The sequence below is a fragment of the Somniosus microcephalus genome, chromosome 29 (genome assembly GCF_052327205.1).
Source record: "Somniosus microcephalus isolate GS21.2 chromosome 29, FLI_Smic_1.0, whole genome shotgun sequence".
Classification (NCBI taxonomy): domain Eukaryota; kingdom Metazoa; phylum Chordata; class Chondrichthyes; order Squaliformes; family Somniosidae; genus Somniosus; species Somniosus microcephalus.
In genome coordinates this window covers 35697491-35716513 of record NC_141015.1, presented here as the reverse complement: position 1 = coordinate 35716513, position 19023 = coordinate 35697491, and the positions used below count along the sequence as shown (strand labels likewise).

The window sequence follows — 19023 nt, the reverse complement described above, 5'->3', positions numbered from 1 at the left end:
GTCCCACAATTCCTTGCGATCAAAGAAAATATAGAAAAATAGGAGTAGGCCATTCGGCCCTTCGAGCCTGCTCCGCCATTCAATATGATCATGGCTGATCCACTATCTCAATACCATATTCCTGCTCTCTCCCCATACCCCTTGATGACTTTTGTGTCTAGAAATCTATCTATCTCCTTCTTAAATATATTCAGTGACTTGGCCTCCACAGCCTTCTGTGGTAGAGAATTCCACAGATTCACCAACCTCTTGAGTGAAGAAAGTTCTCCTGATCTCAGTCCTAAATGTCCTACCCCATATCCTGAGACTGTGACCCCTCGTTCTAGACCCCCCAGCCAGGGGAAACATCCTCCCTGCATCCAATCTGTCTAGCCCTGTCAGAATTTTATACGTTTCAATGAGATCCCCTCTCATTGTTCTAAACTCTAGTGAATACAGGCCTAGTCGACCCAATCTCTCCTCATATGACAGTCCTGCCATCCCAGGAAACAGTCTGGTGAACTTTTGCTGCACTCCCTCTATGGCAAGTACATCCTTTCTTAGGTAAGGAGACCAAAACTGCACACAGTACTCCAGGTGTGGTCTCACCAAGGCCCTGTATAACAGTAGTAAGACATCAAAACAGAACTTGACCAATGAGTCTGTTCCCTGGGGATCAGCTGGTACATTCACAACGGTAGGTTCAGAAGAGGGCAGCCATTCTCCTCACTCAACTCATCCTGGCGTAGAAACCCACGAACCTCCATCACTACAGCGAAACTGCCGCTCGAAATGACGCCAGAGTTTTTGCCTCCATTATTCTCATCCGGGCATTGACCATCATGTGGAGAAGTGCTTCTTGACATCAGTCCTGAACTTGCCTTTCAACCAGTTTGTACCTGTGCTCCCACACCTGGAAGAGACCACACCTGGAATACGGTGCACAGTTTTGATCTAATTATCTGAGGAAGGATATACTTTCCTTGGGGGCGGGGCAACTGCGGTTTAATAGATTGATTCCTGGGATGAGTGGGTTGTCCCATGAGGAGAGATTGAGTAGAATGGGCCGATACTCTCTGGAGTTTAGAAGAATGAGGTGTGATCTCATTGAAACATAAGAATCTGAAGGGGGATTGACAGGGTAGATGCTGAGAGGTTGTTTCCCCCTGGCTGGAGATTCTAGAACTAGGGGCCACAGTCTCAGGATAAGGGGTCGGCCATTTAGGACTGAGATGAGGAGGAATTTCTTCACTCAGAGGGTTCTGAATCTTTGGAATTCTCTACCCCAAAGGGCTGTGGATGCTCAGTCGTTGAGTATATTCAAGGCCGAGATCGATAGATTTTTGGACTCCAGGGGAATCAAGGGATATGGAGATCGGGCGGGAAAGTGGAGTTGAGGTTGAAGATCAGCCATGATCTTATTGAATGGCGGAGCAGGCTCGAGGGGCCGTATGGCCGACTCCTGCTCCTAATTCTTATGTTCCCCTTGTCCATTATGGTTGTGTTCGAACTTGAAACAGCGCTCAGGACTAACCTTCGCCCGTTCCAAAATTAATCGACCTATTCCAAAAACCTACTGTCGCATTGCAACACTCTGGAATTGAAATCACGCTGTGCGACACTGGTCACAAATAGACAAAACACATTCCTGTAGATTCTGCTGTCTTGCCCAAAATCACACGCTGTGATATTAGTGACAAGCCCATTAACACTTGCATTTATAACAGATTAACGCCAACACTAAGAACAGAGCCACTTCATCACAATGCAACTTTAAATGGATTAATGTCTTTGTTACACGTTGATTTTAACCCCTTCCCACCCCACCCCCCCCAATAAGTGTGCAGATAATGGGCCAGAAATTCGGGTCCCAACGCGTGAGTACGGACAGGGTACTCACGCGTGGGCTCGGAGGAATTGCCGGTTTTCAGCATGCACAGCGCATGCGGGGAAAACCGGCATTTCCTGTCCTCTGACCCAAGGGGTTAAGAGGCGGAACGCGTACGGATTGACAGGCAGCGCGTGCGCAATGGAATTCCTGTTTTTTGACAGGTTTGCGCGTGTGTAAGGGCCTCTCCTTTTTAGGAGACGTAAGGACTTCATTCTTGAAGTCTTTAACTTAAAATTACTACATTTTTTCCCACAGCTTTATTGTTTTTAAGGACTTTACAGTAAGGTAAGTGTGGTTTTAGACCCGATTTATTAAAAAATTATTTTTTTCAAAAATTTGATTAATTGTTTAAAATAGTTTTTTAAAGTTATTCATAGTTAATTTAATTATTGGGACTTTTTAAAAATTTTATTTAAAGTTTAAGTAGTGTTTTGGGGTGCCGTATTTTTCATGAGTTTGACAGTTCTTACTCTCAAACTTATGAATGAAGTTTCCCCTCCCTTGATTGGCTGAACAGTGCTCACCTGATCCCAGCCGGCACATCGCACTAACTACGCCGCTGGGTCAGGTTTGCACAGCGTGCCGACATCAGAACCGGGCCACTGACAGGAAATCCACTGCGGGCCAGGTTTCAGATATCGGCGCGCCGGGTAAGTGCACATCGGGGGCTTGCACGCGCGGCAAGCCCCCGACACCAAGTTCTGGGCCATCATGTTTATATGTTTCAGCTCCATCCATATTAAAGATCAATTTTGAACATCAATGATCAAGACCATCCTCAGACCTTAGATTTCTATCCTCGCTTGCAGGTTCCTCGCGCTCAAACAGCAGATGTGTTCAGATAGTTCCACTGGCTTTCTCAGGCTGGCCAAATGTCTCCACCACTAACGCACACATTTAAATTTACTCATCCATTGCACTCGGGAGAAAGAAATTAACTTTAATGCTTAGCCTTAATAAAGCAGAAAAGGCCGCCTACATTACTCGCCAGATACAGCGATACCATTTTAACATTTAATAACAGCTCTATACTTGGCATCGTCTCCACGTCAAGAGCCATCAGTTCAAGTGCTTTAAGTAACTGGGCCAAAGCTTTTCCCAAAGGATTCAAAGGAAGACTGTGATCAGTAGCAATCATAAATAGCCCTGCTGAACAGCAGACAGCACCATTACTGAAATGGGAAGACGATCTATTTCTGGAGCAAACAGCACCTATCTTAGAGATGAATATTTTATATAGAATATAATGTTCCAAATACACAGAGCGGTAGAGGGTTATATATTTATTCTGGATCAGCTTCCACCCCCTCCAACACAAGAAATTCACCAACTGTGTAGCTGGAGTCTCATTTCAACTGTCAAAGGGTCAGCCGTGGCTCAGTGGGCAGCACCCGCGCCCGAGTCAGAAGGTTGGGGGTTCAAGTCCCACTCCAGGGACTCGAGCACAAAAATCCAGGCCGGCACTCTCAGTGCAGTGCTGAGGGAGCGCCGCACTGTCGGAGGTGCCGTCTTTCGGATGAGACGTTAAACCGAGGCCCCGTCTGCTCTCTCAGGTGGACGTAAAAGATCCCGTGGCACTATTTCACAGAAGAGCAGGGGGAGTTCTCCCCAGTACGATAGCAAAATACTGTAGATGCTGGAAATCTGAAATAACAACAGAAAATGCTGGAAAAACTCAGGCCGGCCAGGCAACATCCGTGGAGAGAAAATAGAATCAACGTTTCGGGTCAAAACCCTTTGTCAAGACTGGAAAGGCACAGGAAATGAAATAGATTAAGAGGCCAGGCTGGGAGAGAACAAAAGAGAAGTGAAGAGACATTAAGAGGTATTCAAGATGAGACGAGATGGTGATAGGACTAGTGGAGACAAAAGACGGCTCTAGATTAGGTGTGAGATGTGCTGGCAGAATGGGAGACAGCTGCCATGTGGGAGAGAGGGGAAAAAAGGGGGTGGGAGGGGAAAAGGGCCAAAACAAAGGTGTGGATAAAAAATAAGCAAAAATGTAATGGGGGCCGAGGTTATGATCTGAAATTGTTGAACTCGATATTGAGTCCGGAAGGCTTTAAAGTGCCTAATCGGAAGAGGAGGTGCTGTTCCTCGAGTTTACGCTGAGCTTCCGTGGAACAAAGTTATCCCCAGTGCCCTGGCCAACATTTATTCCTCAATCAACTTCACTAAAAACAGATTATCTGGTCATTAACACATTACTGTTTGTGGGAGCTTGCTGTGTGTAAATTGGCTGTTGCGTTTCCCACATTACAACAGTGACTACACTTCAAAAAGTACTTCATTAGCCGTGAGGCACTTTGGGACATGCTGAGCTTGTGAAAGGCGCTATAGAAATGCCGGTCTTTCTTATCTTTTTTCCCCACTGAGGACACATCATTAGTCGTATAAGCCGCATGAAGGCCCAAGAAATCCAGCTAGTCTTTCTCTGGTCTCACCACTGGCTGTGTCACCAACATGACCAGGAACACCAGCTGCCAAGTCAGTCGTGCCGACGACCCAACCCCTTGCCCGTGGCCAGGCCGTAGCGAGGGTCGGGAGGTCAGGGGAAATCACTGTGAAACTGTGTTTCTTTGAATTGAACTCTTGAAAATCAATTATAATTAACAACAACTTCCTGACTAAAGCCTGGCTGTTAACATCCCATCAAATATTATGATCATCACAAATCTTTCCCAGTGCGCCTGCTGTACACCTGGTGGGGAAAAGCCTGGTAAACGCTTATTGATGCGAGATCTCCATTATGCCTCTAGTTTTATTGCTACGTTCCTCTTTAATCTCTCCAGGGAAACATGAATGAAATCAAAAGTAGACTCGAATTACAACCGAGCCAAACGAGGGCCCAGTTTTCCTAAATCCAAAGCACAATGGACATCACGTTGCTGTAGCTCTCGTGGATCATTATTTGTTATCTCAGTGACTCTGCCTCGCTTCCAGCTTATTTTTCTTTTAGAAAAATGTTGCTATAATTGATCCAGTCAGTATTTCAGCCTCCGCTGGCACAAAGGGAGCGATCTTGCCAGCCCTGGGGCGGCGGGTTTGGAGGCGGGGCTGCCGGGAAAATGGCAGAATTTGGGGGCGGGTGCCCATCCCGCCCCCCCAACCCCACCTCCGTGCCATCTTGCCAGGAGGCGGGTAGCCGACCCGCGTCGGGTCCCGTCTCCTGGAGGTGGGAAGGAGATTACAGCCACAGTTAACAGGCAGATAAAAGGATTATCCCCATTTTGCCCACACAAGTGCGGGCTTCCCGAAGGCTCCAAACCCCACCAGGGTCACCGAGGCGAGCAGTGGGTCTGCGGGGGTCGGAGGGGAGCAAAAGTGTGCTGTGGAGGTGAGTGATGGGTGCAAGTGTGGAGAGGTGAGTATGTGAGGTGAGTGGAAAGTGTTAGTAAAAGTTTACTTACCTTTGTTCCTTCCTGCAGGCTTCAAGAGTTGGGTATGCGAAGACTCTTGCACCTCACCGGCAGAAATGACAGATGGCCGTTGCATTCTCCAAGGCAACAACCATCTAATTTATGTAAAAGAAAGAGATTTGATGAGGTCTTGAATACAAGAACTCATCAAACTACATTGAATGTCAGTGTTTGACAGCTTCACAGAGCTGTCAAACGATGACAATTCATCTGTCAAACAGACGTTGACGTTCTCTGTAACCAGCTTTCCCTTAATTGGCCTGCTAAGCCCGCTGGGCGGGTTTAACAAGGTCAATCAAGGGAAAATAGCGTGGGTTGGCCAGAAGCCGATGGAGGCGGGACTGAAACCTGACAAGTGGGAGTCCCGCCTCCAAAAGCTCCCCATTGGCAAAATCCAGCCCCAGGTCTCTATTTAGGCTTCAATACGGGATCTTGGGACCGAACAAGTTAATTCCCATTTCACTACATGGGCTTCGTGCCAACATTTTGGGGGTCTGCACTCCGCCATTTCTCATTAGGACCACTGGTTTCTGGTGAAAGAAGAGGTCCTCCAGCATCCCAGCCACTTGACTACATGACCTCCGCTCCACCACCAGCGCACTATTTCTAATCTACAGGAAACACAATAGCAACTCACTATTACTTTGATGGCACTTCAAAACGCCATGACCTCCATCTCCGAGAAGGAAAAACGCAGCAGTCACGAGAACATCAGCATCTCCAAGTTCCCCCCTCTAAGCGACACACCATCCAGGCTAGGGACATATTATCCATCGCCACTGGGATGAAATCCTGGAATTCCCTACAAAACAGCAACAACAACTTGCATATATATAGCACCGTCAATGTAGTAAAATGTCCCAAGGTGCTTCACAGGAGCGTTATCAGACAAAATTCGACACCGAGCCACATAACGAGATATTAGGGCAAAAGCTTGGTCAAAGAGGTAGGTTTTAAGGAGCTTTTTAAAAGGAGGAAGGAGAGGTGGAGAGGTTTAGGGAGGGAATTCCAGAGCTTAGGGCCCAGGCAGCAGGAGGCACGGCCGCCAATGGTGGAGCGATGAAAATCGGGGATGCTCAAGAGGCCAGAATTGGAGAAGCGCAGAGATCTCGGAGGGTTATAGGACTCATCATCATGGGAGTACTGTGACCATAATGAGTGCTTCAGGGAGAAGATCGATCACCACCTCCGCAGGTCAACTGGGGAAGGGCAATAAATGCGGCCTAGTCAGCATCACCCACATCTGGTGAACAAATCAAGATCCGATTTCATTATATGGCACTCTGGGATTTGTACGCGTGTGGATTGTATTCCGTGATTGTGCCCATTTTTCAGGGCCAAGTGAACCAGTCGCCTTGTCCATCTGCCGCCTACGCGCACCAACAAAAAACCGGAGCGATCTCCCCGCGTATCAGGCGCCAAGAAACAGAGTTTGAGCTGATCTGCTGCTTTTAAAATCTCAAATATCTGCACTTTTGTTTGTTCGCTTTATCTATCAATGGTGACGTTCCGACTGAAACAATGGGATTAATGCCCAAGACATTTCTGCCATACTGCTCAACTACAGCACTCAGTTACCAGGAAACACCAATCAGGAAGCAGGTACTCTGCATCATATCTGCTTAACTTCAGGAGACACATCGTTGGGGCTCCTTAAATGGTCCAATTTCCAATTAGATCCACAAATCCATACATCTGATCTCCTCCGAAATACATCGTACATGCCGATTATCAAATAAAGACTTGCATTTATATAGCGCCTTTCAGGATGTCCCAAAGCGCTTCACAGCCAATGAAGTATGACATGAATCAGTCATTCATGAAAGAAAGACTTATGAAATAATACTGAGTGGCCTACGGGTGGCGCTGTCCAGGGAAAGTATAAATACTCGGGCACGGGCCCAGCTTGCGCAGGACATTCTTAACAGGAACTAGTGAAGGACACAACTAGACCTCCATGTTGTAAAACAGTTGATTAAAGCTTTGTTTAACGCTTAGACCAAGTGTCTAGTAGTTTTCTTCCGTCAAAGTACTTTTGAAACGTAGTCACTATTGTAACGTGGGAAACGCGGCAGCAAATTTGCACACAGCAAGCTCCCACAAACAGCAATGTGATAATGACCAGATAATCTGTTTTAGTGATGTTGGTTGAGGGATAAATATTGGCCAGGACACCGGAGAGAACTCCCCAAGCTCTTTTGAAATAGTGCCATGGGATTTTTTACGTCCACCCGAGAGAGCAGACGGGGCCTCGGTTTAACGTCTCATCTGAAAGACGGCACCTCCAACAGTGCAGCACTCCCTCAGCACTGCACTATTAAGAAAATCATTTGACAACTAACTGATCAAAAATTGAACAAAACAGATATAATTTCGAATATTGTGTGCAGTCGGAGCCCTCTGAGTTAAATAAATGCAATACCATCTATTAAGATGGCCATATCCAAAATGATCAAAATGAGAATCTGAAAATGCACAATTCCCAAACCTGAACCTCGGGGCACGGCCCCTCAACACAGAACTGCCTCTAGTTGGCACTATATTTCTCACTCAGAGGCCAAAGGGTGGTTGGAGTGAGAAATGGAAAAATCTGGTCCTGGTGCAGTTAGGGAGGGTCTTCTGTGGCTCGAGTTGAGGCAGATGGTTGGGGCAGAGAATAAAGGGAGCATACCTTTTTTTTAATATTCATTTTTATGGGATGTGGGCGTCGCTGGCAAGGCCAGCATTTTTTGCCCATCTCTAATTGCCCTTGAGAAGGTGGTGGTGAGCCGCCTTCTTGAACCGCTGCAGTCCGTGTGGTGAAGGTGCTCCCACAGTGCTGTTAGGCAGGGAGTTCCAGGATTTTGACCTAGCGACGATGAAGGAACGGTCGATATATTTCCAAGTCAGGAATGTGTGTGACTTGGAGGGGAACTTGGAGGTGGCGGTGTTCCCATGCTGTCAAGCGTAGGTCCCTTGCAGTCAGAATCGGGGGAATTTATAATGGGGAACAAAGAAATGGCAGACCAACTAAATACATATTTTGGTTCTGTCTTCACAAAGGAGGACACAAATAACCTCCCAGAGATGCCGGGGAACATAGGGTCTGATGAAAGGGTGGAACTGAAAGAAATCAGTATTTGTAGGGAAATGGTGTTAGGAAAATTGATGGGACTGAAGGCCGATAAATCCCCAGGGCCTGATAATCTACATCCCAGGGTACTTAAGGAAGTGGCCCTAGAAATAGTAGATGCATTGCTGGTCATCTTCCAGAACTCGATAGACTCTGGAACGGTACCCATGGATTGGCGGGTAGCTAATGTTACCCCACTATTCAAAAAAGATGGTAGAGAAAAGGCGGGGAATTATAGACCGGTAAGCTTGACATCGGTAGTGGGGAAAATGCTAGAGTCCATTATAAAAGATGTAATAGCAGAGCACTTGGAAAGCAGTGACTGGATCGGACAAAGTCAACATGGATTTACAAAAGGTAAATCATGCTTGACTAATCTACTGGAATTTTTTTAAGGATGTAACTGGTAAAATAGATAAGGGAGAACCAGTGGGTGTGGTGTATTTGGACTTTCAGAAGGCTTTCGATAAGGTCCCGCATAAGAGCTTAGCGTGCAAAATTAAGGCACATGGGATTGGGGGCAAGGTATTGACTTGGATAGAGAACTGGTCGGCAGACAGAAAGCAAAGAGTTGGAATAAACTGGTCGTTTTCCGAGTGGCAGGCAGTGACTAGTGGGGTACCGCAAGGATCGGTCCTAGGACCCCAGCTGTTCACAATATATATTAATGATCTGGACGAGGGAATTGGATATAATATCTCCAAATTTGCAGACGACACAAAGCTGGGTGGGAGGATATGCTGTGAGGAGGATGTCGTGGAACTCCAGTACGATTTGGACAGGTTGGGTGATTGGGCAGAAACATGGCAAATGCACTATAATGTGGATAAATGTGAGGTTATCCACTTTGGTGGCAAAAACAGGAAGGCAGATTATTTGAATGGCAATAGATTGGGAGAAGGGGAAGTGCAAAGAGACCTGGGTGTTCTTGTGCACCAGTCGCTGAAGGTAAGCATGCAGGTGCAGCAGGCGGTTAAGAAGGCAAATGGTATGTTGGCCTTCGTAGCAAGAGGGTTCGAGTACAGGAACAAGGATGTCTTGCTACAGTTGTACAGGGCCTTGGTGAGACCACACCTTGAGTATTGTGTGCAGTTTCGGTCACCTTACCTGAGGAAGGACGTTCTTGCCATGGAAGGAGTGCAGCGAAGATTCACCAGGCTGATACCTGGGATGGCAGGAATGACGTATGAGGAGAGATTGTGTCGGTTGGGCTTATACTCACTGGAGTTTAGAAGATTGAGAGGGGATCTCATCGAAACCTATAAAATTCTGTCAGGCCTGGACAGACTAGATGCAGGAAGGATGTTTCTGATGGCCGGGGAGTCCAGAACCAGGGGTCATAGTCTAAGGATAAGGGGTAAGCCATTTAGGACTGAAATGAGGAGGAATTTCTTCACCCAGAGAGTGGTGAACCTGTGGAATTCTCTGCCACAGAGGGCGGTGGAGGCCAGTTCATTAAATATATTCAAGAAAGAGTTGGATATATTTCTTAAGGCTAAAGGGATCAAGGGATATGGGGAGAAGGCAGGGACAGGGTACTGAATTTGGATGATCAGCCATGATCTCATTGAATGGCGGAGCAGGCTGGAAGGGCCGAATGGCCTACTCCTGCTCCTATCTTCTATGTTTCTATGTTTGTCCTTCTAGTTGGAAGAGGTCGCGGGTTTGGGAGGTGCTGCCGAAACCCGACTTATGTGCGCTTGATGGTGACACTGGGTGTGGGAGATGGAAGATCCCATTCCTCAGCTCGAGCGTCCCTCGCTTTCAAAAAGTGACCATTAAAAGAAAAACACCATCAAAATGCAACTTGCCATCAATTCTACTGCTCCTCCCTGCGGTAAAGATGCTGTAATTGGGGGAGCTAATGAATAGCACGAGCGACAACAGCGTAACAAATGAAGAGTCCTGGAAATCATTCTAGACTCTATTTGTAGGAATATAAATACAGAACCTGACGGATCCTGCAATATTTATATTCATTTATTAGTGTCGTTATAATAGATTTACGAATATCAATAATACGACTGCCACTTGCATTCCCCGATGACTGCCTGCTCTAAATTCCAAACACTATTTCACTTGAAACCTCCTGCAAGCACAGTTCAATTTCTTTCCGTCAATTCTCGCATCGCTCAATGAAGCCATCAATCAAAGCCGCTGTACTGAACCTTGCCACTGCCGCTAGCCAGTGGTGGGTTTTTTTATATTGCGAAGCGAAGCGACAGTCTTGGCTGCAGCCGATTTAATTTAATTGCACTAACGCAAGCCACCTGTGTTTGGAATGGAAGGGATGCGCTGCCATGGTTACATTCAATTTCTGTCTCAGCATCGAGAACGCTGTCCGCTCGGCAATCACCACGCTCGACTTTGAGGGGTAAAAAAAATGTCCATCTTTTTGTGGTGTCACGCACAGGACAAGTGTCGTCTTCAGGTGAAGCAGGGTTAGAGGGCAGGAGATAATTGGACCAGGGCGCACAGACCTAATTCACTCCCCACTTTAGAAGTTGTACACAACCATCCTGACTTGGAAATATATCGGCCGATCCTTCATCGTCGCTGGGTCAAAATCCTGGAACTCCCTCCCTAACAGCACTGTGGGAGCACCTTCACCACACGGACTGCAGCGGGTCAAGAAGGTGGCTCACCACCACCTTCTCGAGGGCAACTAGGGATGGGCAATAAATGCTGGCCTTGCCAGCGACGCCCACATCCCAAAAATGAATATTTAAAAAAAAACAGGTGGTAATAAATATTCTTAAAATAAATGTAGATAAATTTTCTCCCGCTTTAGCTATCTGTGAGATGCAATCTGACGAAAGGTCATCGACCTGAAACGTTGACTCTGTTTCCCTCTCCGCAGATGGTGAGGTGAGTGAGTGAGTGAGGAGGTGAGTGAGTGAGTTGAGTGAGGTGAGTGAGAGTGTGTGAGAGAGAGTGTGTGAGAGAGAGTGTGTGAGAGAGAGTGTGTGAGAGAGAGTGTGAGAGAGGGTGTGTGAGAGAGGGTGTGTGAGAGAGGGTGTGTGAGAGAGGGTGTGTGAGAGAGGGTGTGTGAGAGAGGGTGTGTGAGAGAGGGTGTGTGAGAGAGGGTGTGTGAGAGAGGGTGTGTGAGAGAGGGTGTGTGAGAGAGGGTGTGTGAGAGAGGGTGTGTGAGAGAGGGTGTGTGAGAGAGAGTGAGTGTGTGAGAGAGAGTGTGTGAGAGAGAGTGTGAGTGAGAGTGTGTGAGTGAGTGTGTGAGAGTGTGTGAGAGAGTGTGTGAGAGAGAGTGAGAGAGAGAGAGAGAGAGTGTGAGAGAGTGTGTGAGTGAGAGTGTGTGAGAGTGTGTGAGTGAGAGAGTGAGAGAGAGAGTGTGTGAGAGAGAGTGTGTGAGAGAGTGTGAGAGTGTGTGAGAGAGTGTGAGAGAGTGTGAGAGAGAGAGAGAGTGTGAGAGAGAGAGTGAGTGAGTGAGTGAGTGAGTGAGTGAGAGTGAGTGAGTGAGTGAGTGTGAGTGTGTGACAATATTTACTCTCAGTGGACAGCGCAGGCATTCTAGTGGGAGGAGGCTCATGTGAAGCATGAACACAGGCATGGGCCAGACGGGCCGAATGGCCTGTTTTCTGCGCTGTACATTCTCCTCCTTGGCGTTGTCCAAGGCGGCTTTGAGCTGCACTCATGCGAGGGCTCGTAAGGTTGTCCGATTTGCCGCTGTTCTTGGCGGTGGGAATGCCTAGCCAGCAGTTAAGCACCTCTCTCTCAAGTTATCGACACTAATCAGGTGCCTGTCACAGAAATTAAAAAGCAGGGAACCTATTATCTTGCGGTAACCTACACTGAGCACAAGTGCATTGCACCGGGCAGGATTGTACAGGAAACTCTCGTTTAAACGGCGCCTAAATATCCAGAATTCTCTATTAACCGGCAAAATTCATACTCCGTAAACAACACCTCAATAACCGGCAATGTTGCCGAGTCCGGGTCTCCTGCGGTGGCCGAGTTAGTCAGTGGGGGTAGTTCTCCAAACTGCCACTACTCGGCTTCTTGGCGTTGTCAGAAGTTCGAACACCTCCATACCCCTGTAACAGGAGTCAGACTCTCGCGCGCTGCCGGTAGTACCTGATTACTGTATACTGCACATTTCTAGATTTTTAAAATTTTTGTTTGTTAAAAATAGCCTCGGTAGATAACCCTCTCCGTCATCCGGAACTTGTAATCAACCGGCACCATCCCGGTCCCGTCGGTGCCGGATACCAAAGTGTTTCCTGTATTGATCACTTACAAATGATTATCACTTTTTAAACTAGGAGTGACTCCCGAGTGCTAAAGGTCTCAGTAAAGGTTATCGCTAAGTGGTAAAAGGTTATCGGTTAGCAGTGAGGCTGGCCTACAATGACCACCCGAAGACTAACTCCAGGTGGTCTTTCTGCAGTTGATCTGCTCACACGCCCGCAGGCTATAAACCATTAACTTATTGTTGGAGTCGACAGCAGATGGTCATTATAGACATGTGGTGCCACTCTACACAAGTGCTTTGTAAAAGTCCACTTCCATTGTATATAATATTTAGAAAAAGATTTAAAGCTCAACATCTTCTGCCGGAATACACAAACCAACCAGGCACATTTAAGACAAGATGCATTTCATGTTTTAGTCTCCAAGGGGAAAATATTTGCTCTCTGTGCAAAGCATAATGTCAAAGTGTTTATAAAGAACGTCTACGCTGCCCCTTACTGAAGAGAGCAAATCTTGCCCCAGGATTCTGGTCCTGACTGAAGGTGTCTAAATAAACGTTCAAGTCAAGACAGTCCTTCAGTGCCAGCTTGGCTCAGTGGATCGGACTTGACGTAATAAAACTCACTACGCACTTGGTTTGAGTATAAAGCAAGGCTTTAATCAACTTGTTTCAGAACATGGAGGTCTAGTTGTATCCACTAGCTCCTTGTCTTTACAAAATGTCCCTGGCAAGCTGCGGCCAACGCCCGAGTATTTATACTCCTTGGACAGCGCCACCAGCTGGCCGTCCAGTGTTATTTCATAGGTAGTTTCTCGATGATGAGATTTATGACAGGACTCTTGCCTCGGAACCAGAGGGTGGTGGGCAATGTTCCCTCTAATTTTGTTCGGCGCCGCACGGCCCCTTTGAGGGGCTGCGCGGGCCGTTCAAAATATCGCAAAATGCGCGGCTTAAAGGGAACACTGGGGGCGGGTCCAAGCCCCACTCCAACACTTGAGAACTTAAGCTCGGCCGAGACTTCAGGGCAGTACTGGGGGTGCGGTGTCTTGGCCGAGGTGCCAACCTTCAGGTGAGACTTTAACTTGAGGTCGCCGGTGGTTCAGGTGGAAACTAAAAACCCCGCGACCTACTCTCCTCTCAACCAACACTGCCAAAAAATATCAACTGGTCCGTGCTGGACATTGCGGAGCACAATATGGCCGCCCTAACGGTGGCTGCATTTCGCTGCACATGAAGCTCTTTGCGATGTTGGTGACCAGACACGCTACCGCACTCTACAAATGCTAGTTCTTGCTCAGCACAAAGCGACTGCAAATGTTGATCATACAGACGAGTCATTAGTCCGCCAGAATCCATCTCTGTTCACGGCCAGGGTTCAATAATAACCTTTGTCGCACGGACCAGTCGAAACAATGCTAAAGCAGCGACCTAGCAGATAGCAATGACCAAAAAAAAACACACCGGGGCTAAATCCAATTTCTCAAATGGAAAATCATTTCTTCTGCAGAGGGCACAGGATTAACTCATTTTACAACACCGTCCAATTAATCGCTAATAGCAGAATTTGTCTTAAATGTCTAGTTACATGGAGGGAAACATGGGGGTGGGGGCTGGGTGCGGGAGGCTTCCGTTTCATCAAGTCACAACCTTCAATCCATACAAATGGCAGCAATAATCACACCCACGGGTAAATGGACACAGATTAATGGTTGCCACACGAGAAAAATCAATATGGGAAAGTGAAATAATTAGACACGAGACGTTCTCCGCTTCCCTTCATCATTTCCCGTACAGCATGACACTAATCCTTTAAAATAATTAGGCCACGAGCTCCAGATGGATGCCACTTGGGCTCTGGGTACAGATGCAATAGTTAGCAAAAGCCGGCTGCACGGACTCAGCGAGACCTTCCTGACGACTGTGCTCCAGGGACTGGGCCCGGCCTGTCCACTACCGATGGCTGGCAAGCTTGAGAGCAAGTATTAATGGTCATCGTGTTTCCTTCAATCATAATTAAGAGCTGTTGGCTGGGGTGCAGGACACACACACAAACACATGATCTGCTGAAAATTGAAGAGTCAGAAAAGGCCACGCAGGAAGCATAGTGATAATGTCACTGGACTAGTAATCCATTAGGCCGGGACTAATGATCCAGAGACACGAGTTCAAATCCCACCACGACGGCTGGGGAATTTAAATTCAGTTAATTAAATAAATCTGGAATTAAAAGCTGGTATCAGTAATGGTGACCATGAAACTACCAGATTGTTGTAAAAACCCACCTGGTTCACTAAAGACCTTTAGGGAAGGAAATCTGCCGCCCTTACCCGGTCTGGCCGATATGTGACTCCAGACCCACAGCAATGTGGTTTACTCTAAACTGCCTCTCTGAAATGGCCTAGCAAGGCACTCAGGAGGAACAAACCGCTTCAAAACACAATAGTAAGACCACACGGACTGCAGCGGTTCAAGAAGGCGGCTCACCACCACCTTCTCGAGGGCAATTAGGGATGGGCAATAAATGCCAGCCTTGCCAGCGACGCCCACATCCCATAAACAAATTAAAACAAAACACAACTGCTGCTGGGCGAACAAACAAAATATGCAAGTGTCAAGAGTCAGAGGTAAACATGGAAAATGCTGGAAATGCACAGCAGGACGCCAACGCTGGTCGGACCTGTTGTTGGAGGTTTCATCACATGACCTCAAAGCCCCCCGCTCTCCCGCCATCGGTCCGTCTTCCAGGCGTCACCTCCTTCCCAACAGCCAATTGGAAAAGGAACAGGAATCGTGACGAAGGGTTTGACCCGAAAACGTTGACACTGTTTCTCTCTCCTCGATGCTGCCTGACCTGCTGAGTGATTCCAGCAATTTCTGTTGTTATTTTGGATGAATCTGGCATGTTTGTGAAATGACCTTTAACCACCCCCCCCCAGCCTCATCTCCAATATTTTTTACAACTAATAAATGAAAGTGTTCAAAGAAAATGAAAAATACACAATTTTTGTGTAATACCCCCAATGATTTTTCTCCTCATCCTGGGGCTTTTGCTCAGGGCAGTGTCCTGGGAGATTAATCCGCAATTCCTGGAGACTCCAGGGCAATCTGGGAGGGTTGGCGACCCCCTAACATCAGGTCAGTCAGCATCTGAAGAAGGACACACGTGTTTTGGGCAGGGAGCCCTCACTTGAGTTCCGTTGAAGAATCTCGACCTGAAATGTTTTCAGAGGCTGACTGACCAGCCCGTGCACTCCAGCAGTTTCCGTTTTTATTACAATGCGGATCAATTTGAATTAGGTCGTGTGAAAAGGTGGAAAGACAAAGAGGGAACAACAGCAACTTGTATTTATATAGCGCCTTTAACGTAGTAAAACGTCCCAAGGTGCTTCACAGGAGCATTTTAAGACAAAAAATTTGACACCGAGCCACATAAGGAGAAATTAGGGCAGGTGACCAAAAGCTTGGTCAAAGAGTTAGGTTTTAAGGAGCGTCTTAAATGAGGCGGAAAGGTTTAGGCAGGGAATTCCAGAAGGAAGGAAAAGAAAGCCTTGCATTTATATAGCGCCTTTCATGACCTCAGGACGTCCCAAAGCGCTTCACAACCAACTTTTGTAGTATAGTCACTGTTGTAATGTAGGAAACGCGGCAGCCAATTTGCACACAGCAAGCTCCCACAAACAGCAACGTGATAATCTGCTTTTGAGTCATAGAGTTATACAGCACAGACAGAGGCCCTTCGGCCCATCGTGTCCGCGCCGGCCATCAAGCCCTGTCTATTCTAATCCCATTTTCCAGCACTTGGTCCGTAGCCTTGTATGCTATGGCGTTTCAAGTGCTCATCTAAATGCTTCTTGAATGTTGTGAGGGTTCCTGCCTCTGCCACCCTTTCAGGCAGTGAGTTCCAGATTCCAACCACCCTCTGGGTGAAAAAGTTTTTCCTCAAATCCCCTCTAAACCTCCTGCCCCTTACCTTGAATCTATGCCCCCTGGTTATTTTGTTATGTCGATTGAGGGATAAATATGGGCCAGGACACCGGGGATAACTCCCCTGCACTTCTTCGAAACAGTGCCGTGGGATCTTTTAGGTTCACCTGATGGAGCCTCGGTTTAACGTCTCATCCGAAAGACGGCACCTCCGCGAGTGCAGCGCTCCCTCAGCACTGCAATGGGAGCGCCAGCCTGGATTTCAGTGCGCTGGAGTGGGACTTGAACCCACGACCTTCTGACTCAGAGGCGAGAGTGTTGCCCACTGAGCCCCGGCTGACAATCGTGTACTAATGGAATAGTGAGCAACAGCCTGGACAAACCCTCACTCCCCATGTAAGGTAACCACTTCCTTTGAACACTTGTTTATTAGTCATATAAATATTGGAGGTGGGGGTAAACATGGCTGTATGACTGGGTAGAGCGGTCGGAGGCGGGAAGTCATGTGTTGAAACCTCCAGCTATATGTCTAACCAGAGTTGGCAACTCTAGCACACAGTCAAGCCCAACTTTATTCAGCCGACAGCATGGGTTGCGAGGCAGAGATCAGGAGTAGCATCCCCGGCCAATTTCACTCCTCCCCAACCCAATGGCACTGAATCCAACTGTAGCAATCGAAATCGCCACCACTCCCACTGAGAATACCAAACGGAGCAGGTCCAATGGCACAGCCCACGTAAGATGACCCACTGGGGGGGAACCAACGTACCCGCTAAGCTGGATGCCCGCGCAGGTCTTTTCAATATTATGGGCCAGAAATTCGGGTCCCCACGGGTGAGTACGCGCTGGGTCCTCACGCGTAGGCCCAACGAAAGTGCCGGTTTCGTGCATGCACTGCGCATGCGCGGGAAACCGGAACTTCCGTTCCCTTAAAGGAAGGGGTTCACAGGTCGAACACGTGCGCCGGAGAGGCCGCGCGTGCGCCTGGAAATTCCAATTTTTTTTGCAGGTTTCTCCGGGAGGGTAAGTCTCCAGGAGCTACGCTTCTAAAAAGCAGTCGCAAGGCCTGCTTTTAACAAGGTAAGTGGTGAATTAAGTAAAATAAAAACATTTTTTCCACAGGTTTATTATTTTTAAATACTTTAAAGAAAGGTAAGTTTATTTTTAGCCCCATTAGAAACTGTAATTAATTTTTTCAAAAATTTAAATTATTGTTTAAAATAGTTATTTTATGTAATTTATAGTTATTTTAAAAAGGTGATTTTTAAAAAACATTTATTTGAAGTTTTAGTGATGTTTTGGGGCTGAATTGTATTCATAGATTTGACAGGTCTTCCGGTCAAATGTATGAATACAGATTCCCTGCTACCATTGGCTCTCCATGGCCCACGTGATCCCAGGGGACGCATCGAACTAACTGCGCCCCTGGGATACGCAAGCATTGCGCGCCAGCAGCTGGAGCAGGCCCAGGATCGGAATCCCACGCGGGCCCACAGCACAATGGCCAGCGCGCTAGGTAAGTGCAGGTCGGAGGCTTGCACCCGCGGGAAGCCTCCGACCCGAATTTCTGGGCCAATACGCAAAGTTTTGATTGGGCCACGCAGCCAGTTAAAGGGACCGCACACCCCAAAAAAAAATAGGGGGGACATTGTGTAATGCTGTAAATTTTTTAAATATAAGATCGTCTTTTAGATTCATAAACAGATGAGGAGAGCTGATAATTAGATGATTGCACTGTAGAAAACAAGCGCTCTACTCGGAGCTCCGGCACAGCAAGAGAGCCCCAGGTGGGCAGAGGAAACGCTTGAAGGACACCCTCAAAGCCTCCTTGAAAAGGTGCAACATCCCCACCGACACCTGGGAATCCCTGGCCCAAGACCGCACAAAGTGGAGGAGAAGCATCCGGGAAGGCGTCGAACACCTCGAGTCTCTTCGCCGGGAGCAAGCGGAAGCCAAGCGCAGGCAGCGCACGTCAACCCAAGCACCCCACCCACCCGCCCCTTCAACCGCCGTCTGCCCCACCTGTGACAGAGACTGTCGGTCCCGCATTGGACTCATCAGTCACCTGAGAACTCATTTTTAATGTGGAAGCAAGTCATCCTCGGTTCCGAGGGACTGCCCAAGAAGAAAGATGGCCGTGACAGTCAGCTATGATGTACATTGAATCACGACCGAGATGCTGTCAGAGTCATGAAAACCCTGTCAAAAGTGTTCTCGATGACACACAGTGCCCTGCAGACACGATTAGCAACTCTGCTACTTCACTTAAAATCATCCTATAGTCGTAGCGTGACCCATCAAAAATTGTGAGCTGTTCGCTTAATTAAAGATCGGACTGAGCCTTTGATCAGCGGATCAAATGGGGATTTCTACCCTTGATTTAATTATCGTTAGTGTATCTTTAACATGAAAGAAACATCCTGTTCTGCTGTGAAGATATTGCATGTGATGCCAGCATGCAAAATATTCATATCTTCTGGGATTAGTCAAT

At 47.5% G+C, this 19023-nt stretch overlaps 1 long non-coding RNA gene across 1 annotated transcript in view; it reads right to left on the bottom strand.

Annotated features, from left to right (window-relative positions):
• LOC147098634 (uncharacterized) overlaps window positions 1-19023 on the bottom strand; it is a 679602-nt gene that overhangs the window by 174437 nt on the left and 486142 nt on the right. The gene's annotated exons all lie outside the window — the stretch shown is intronic.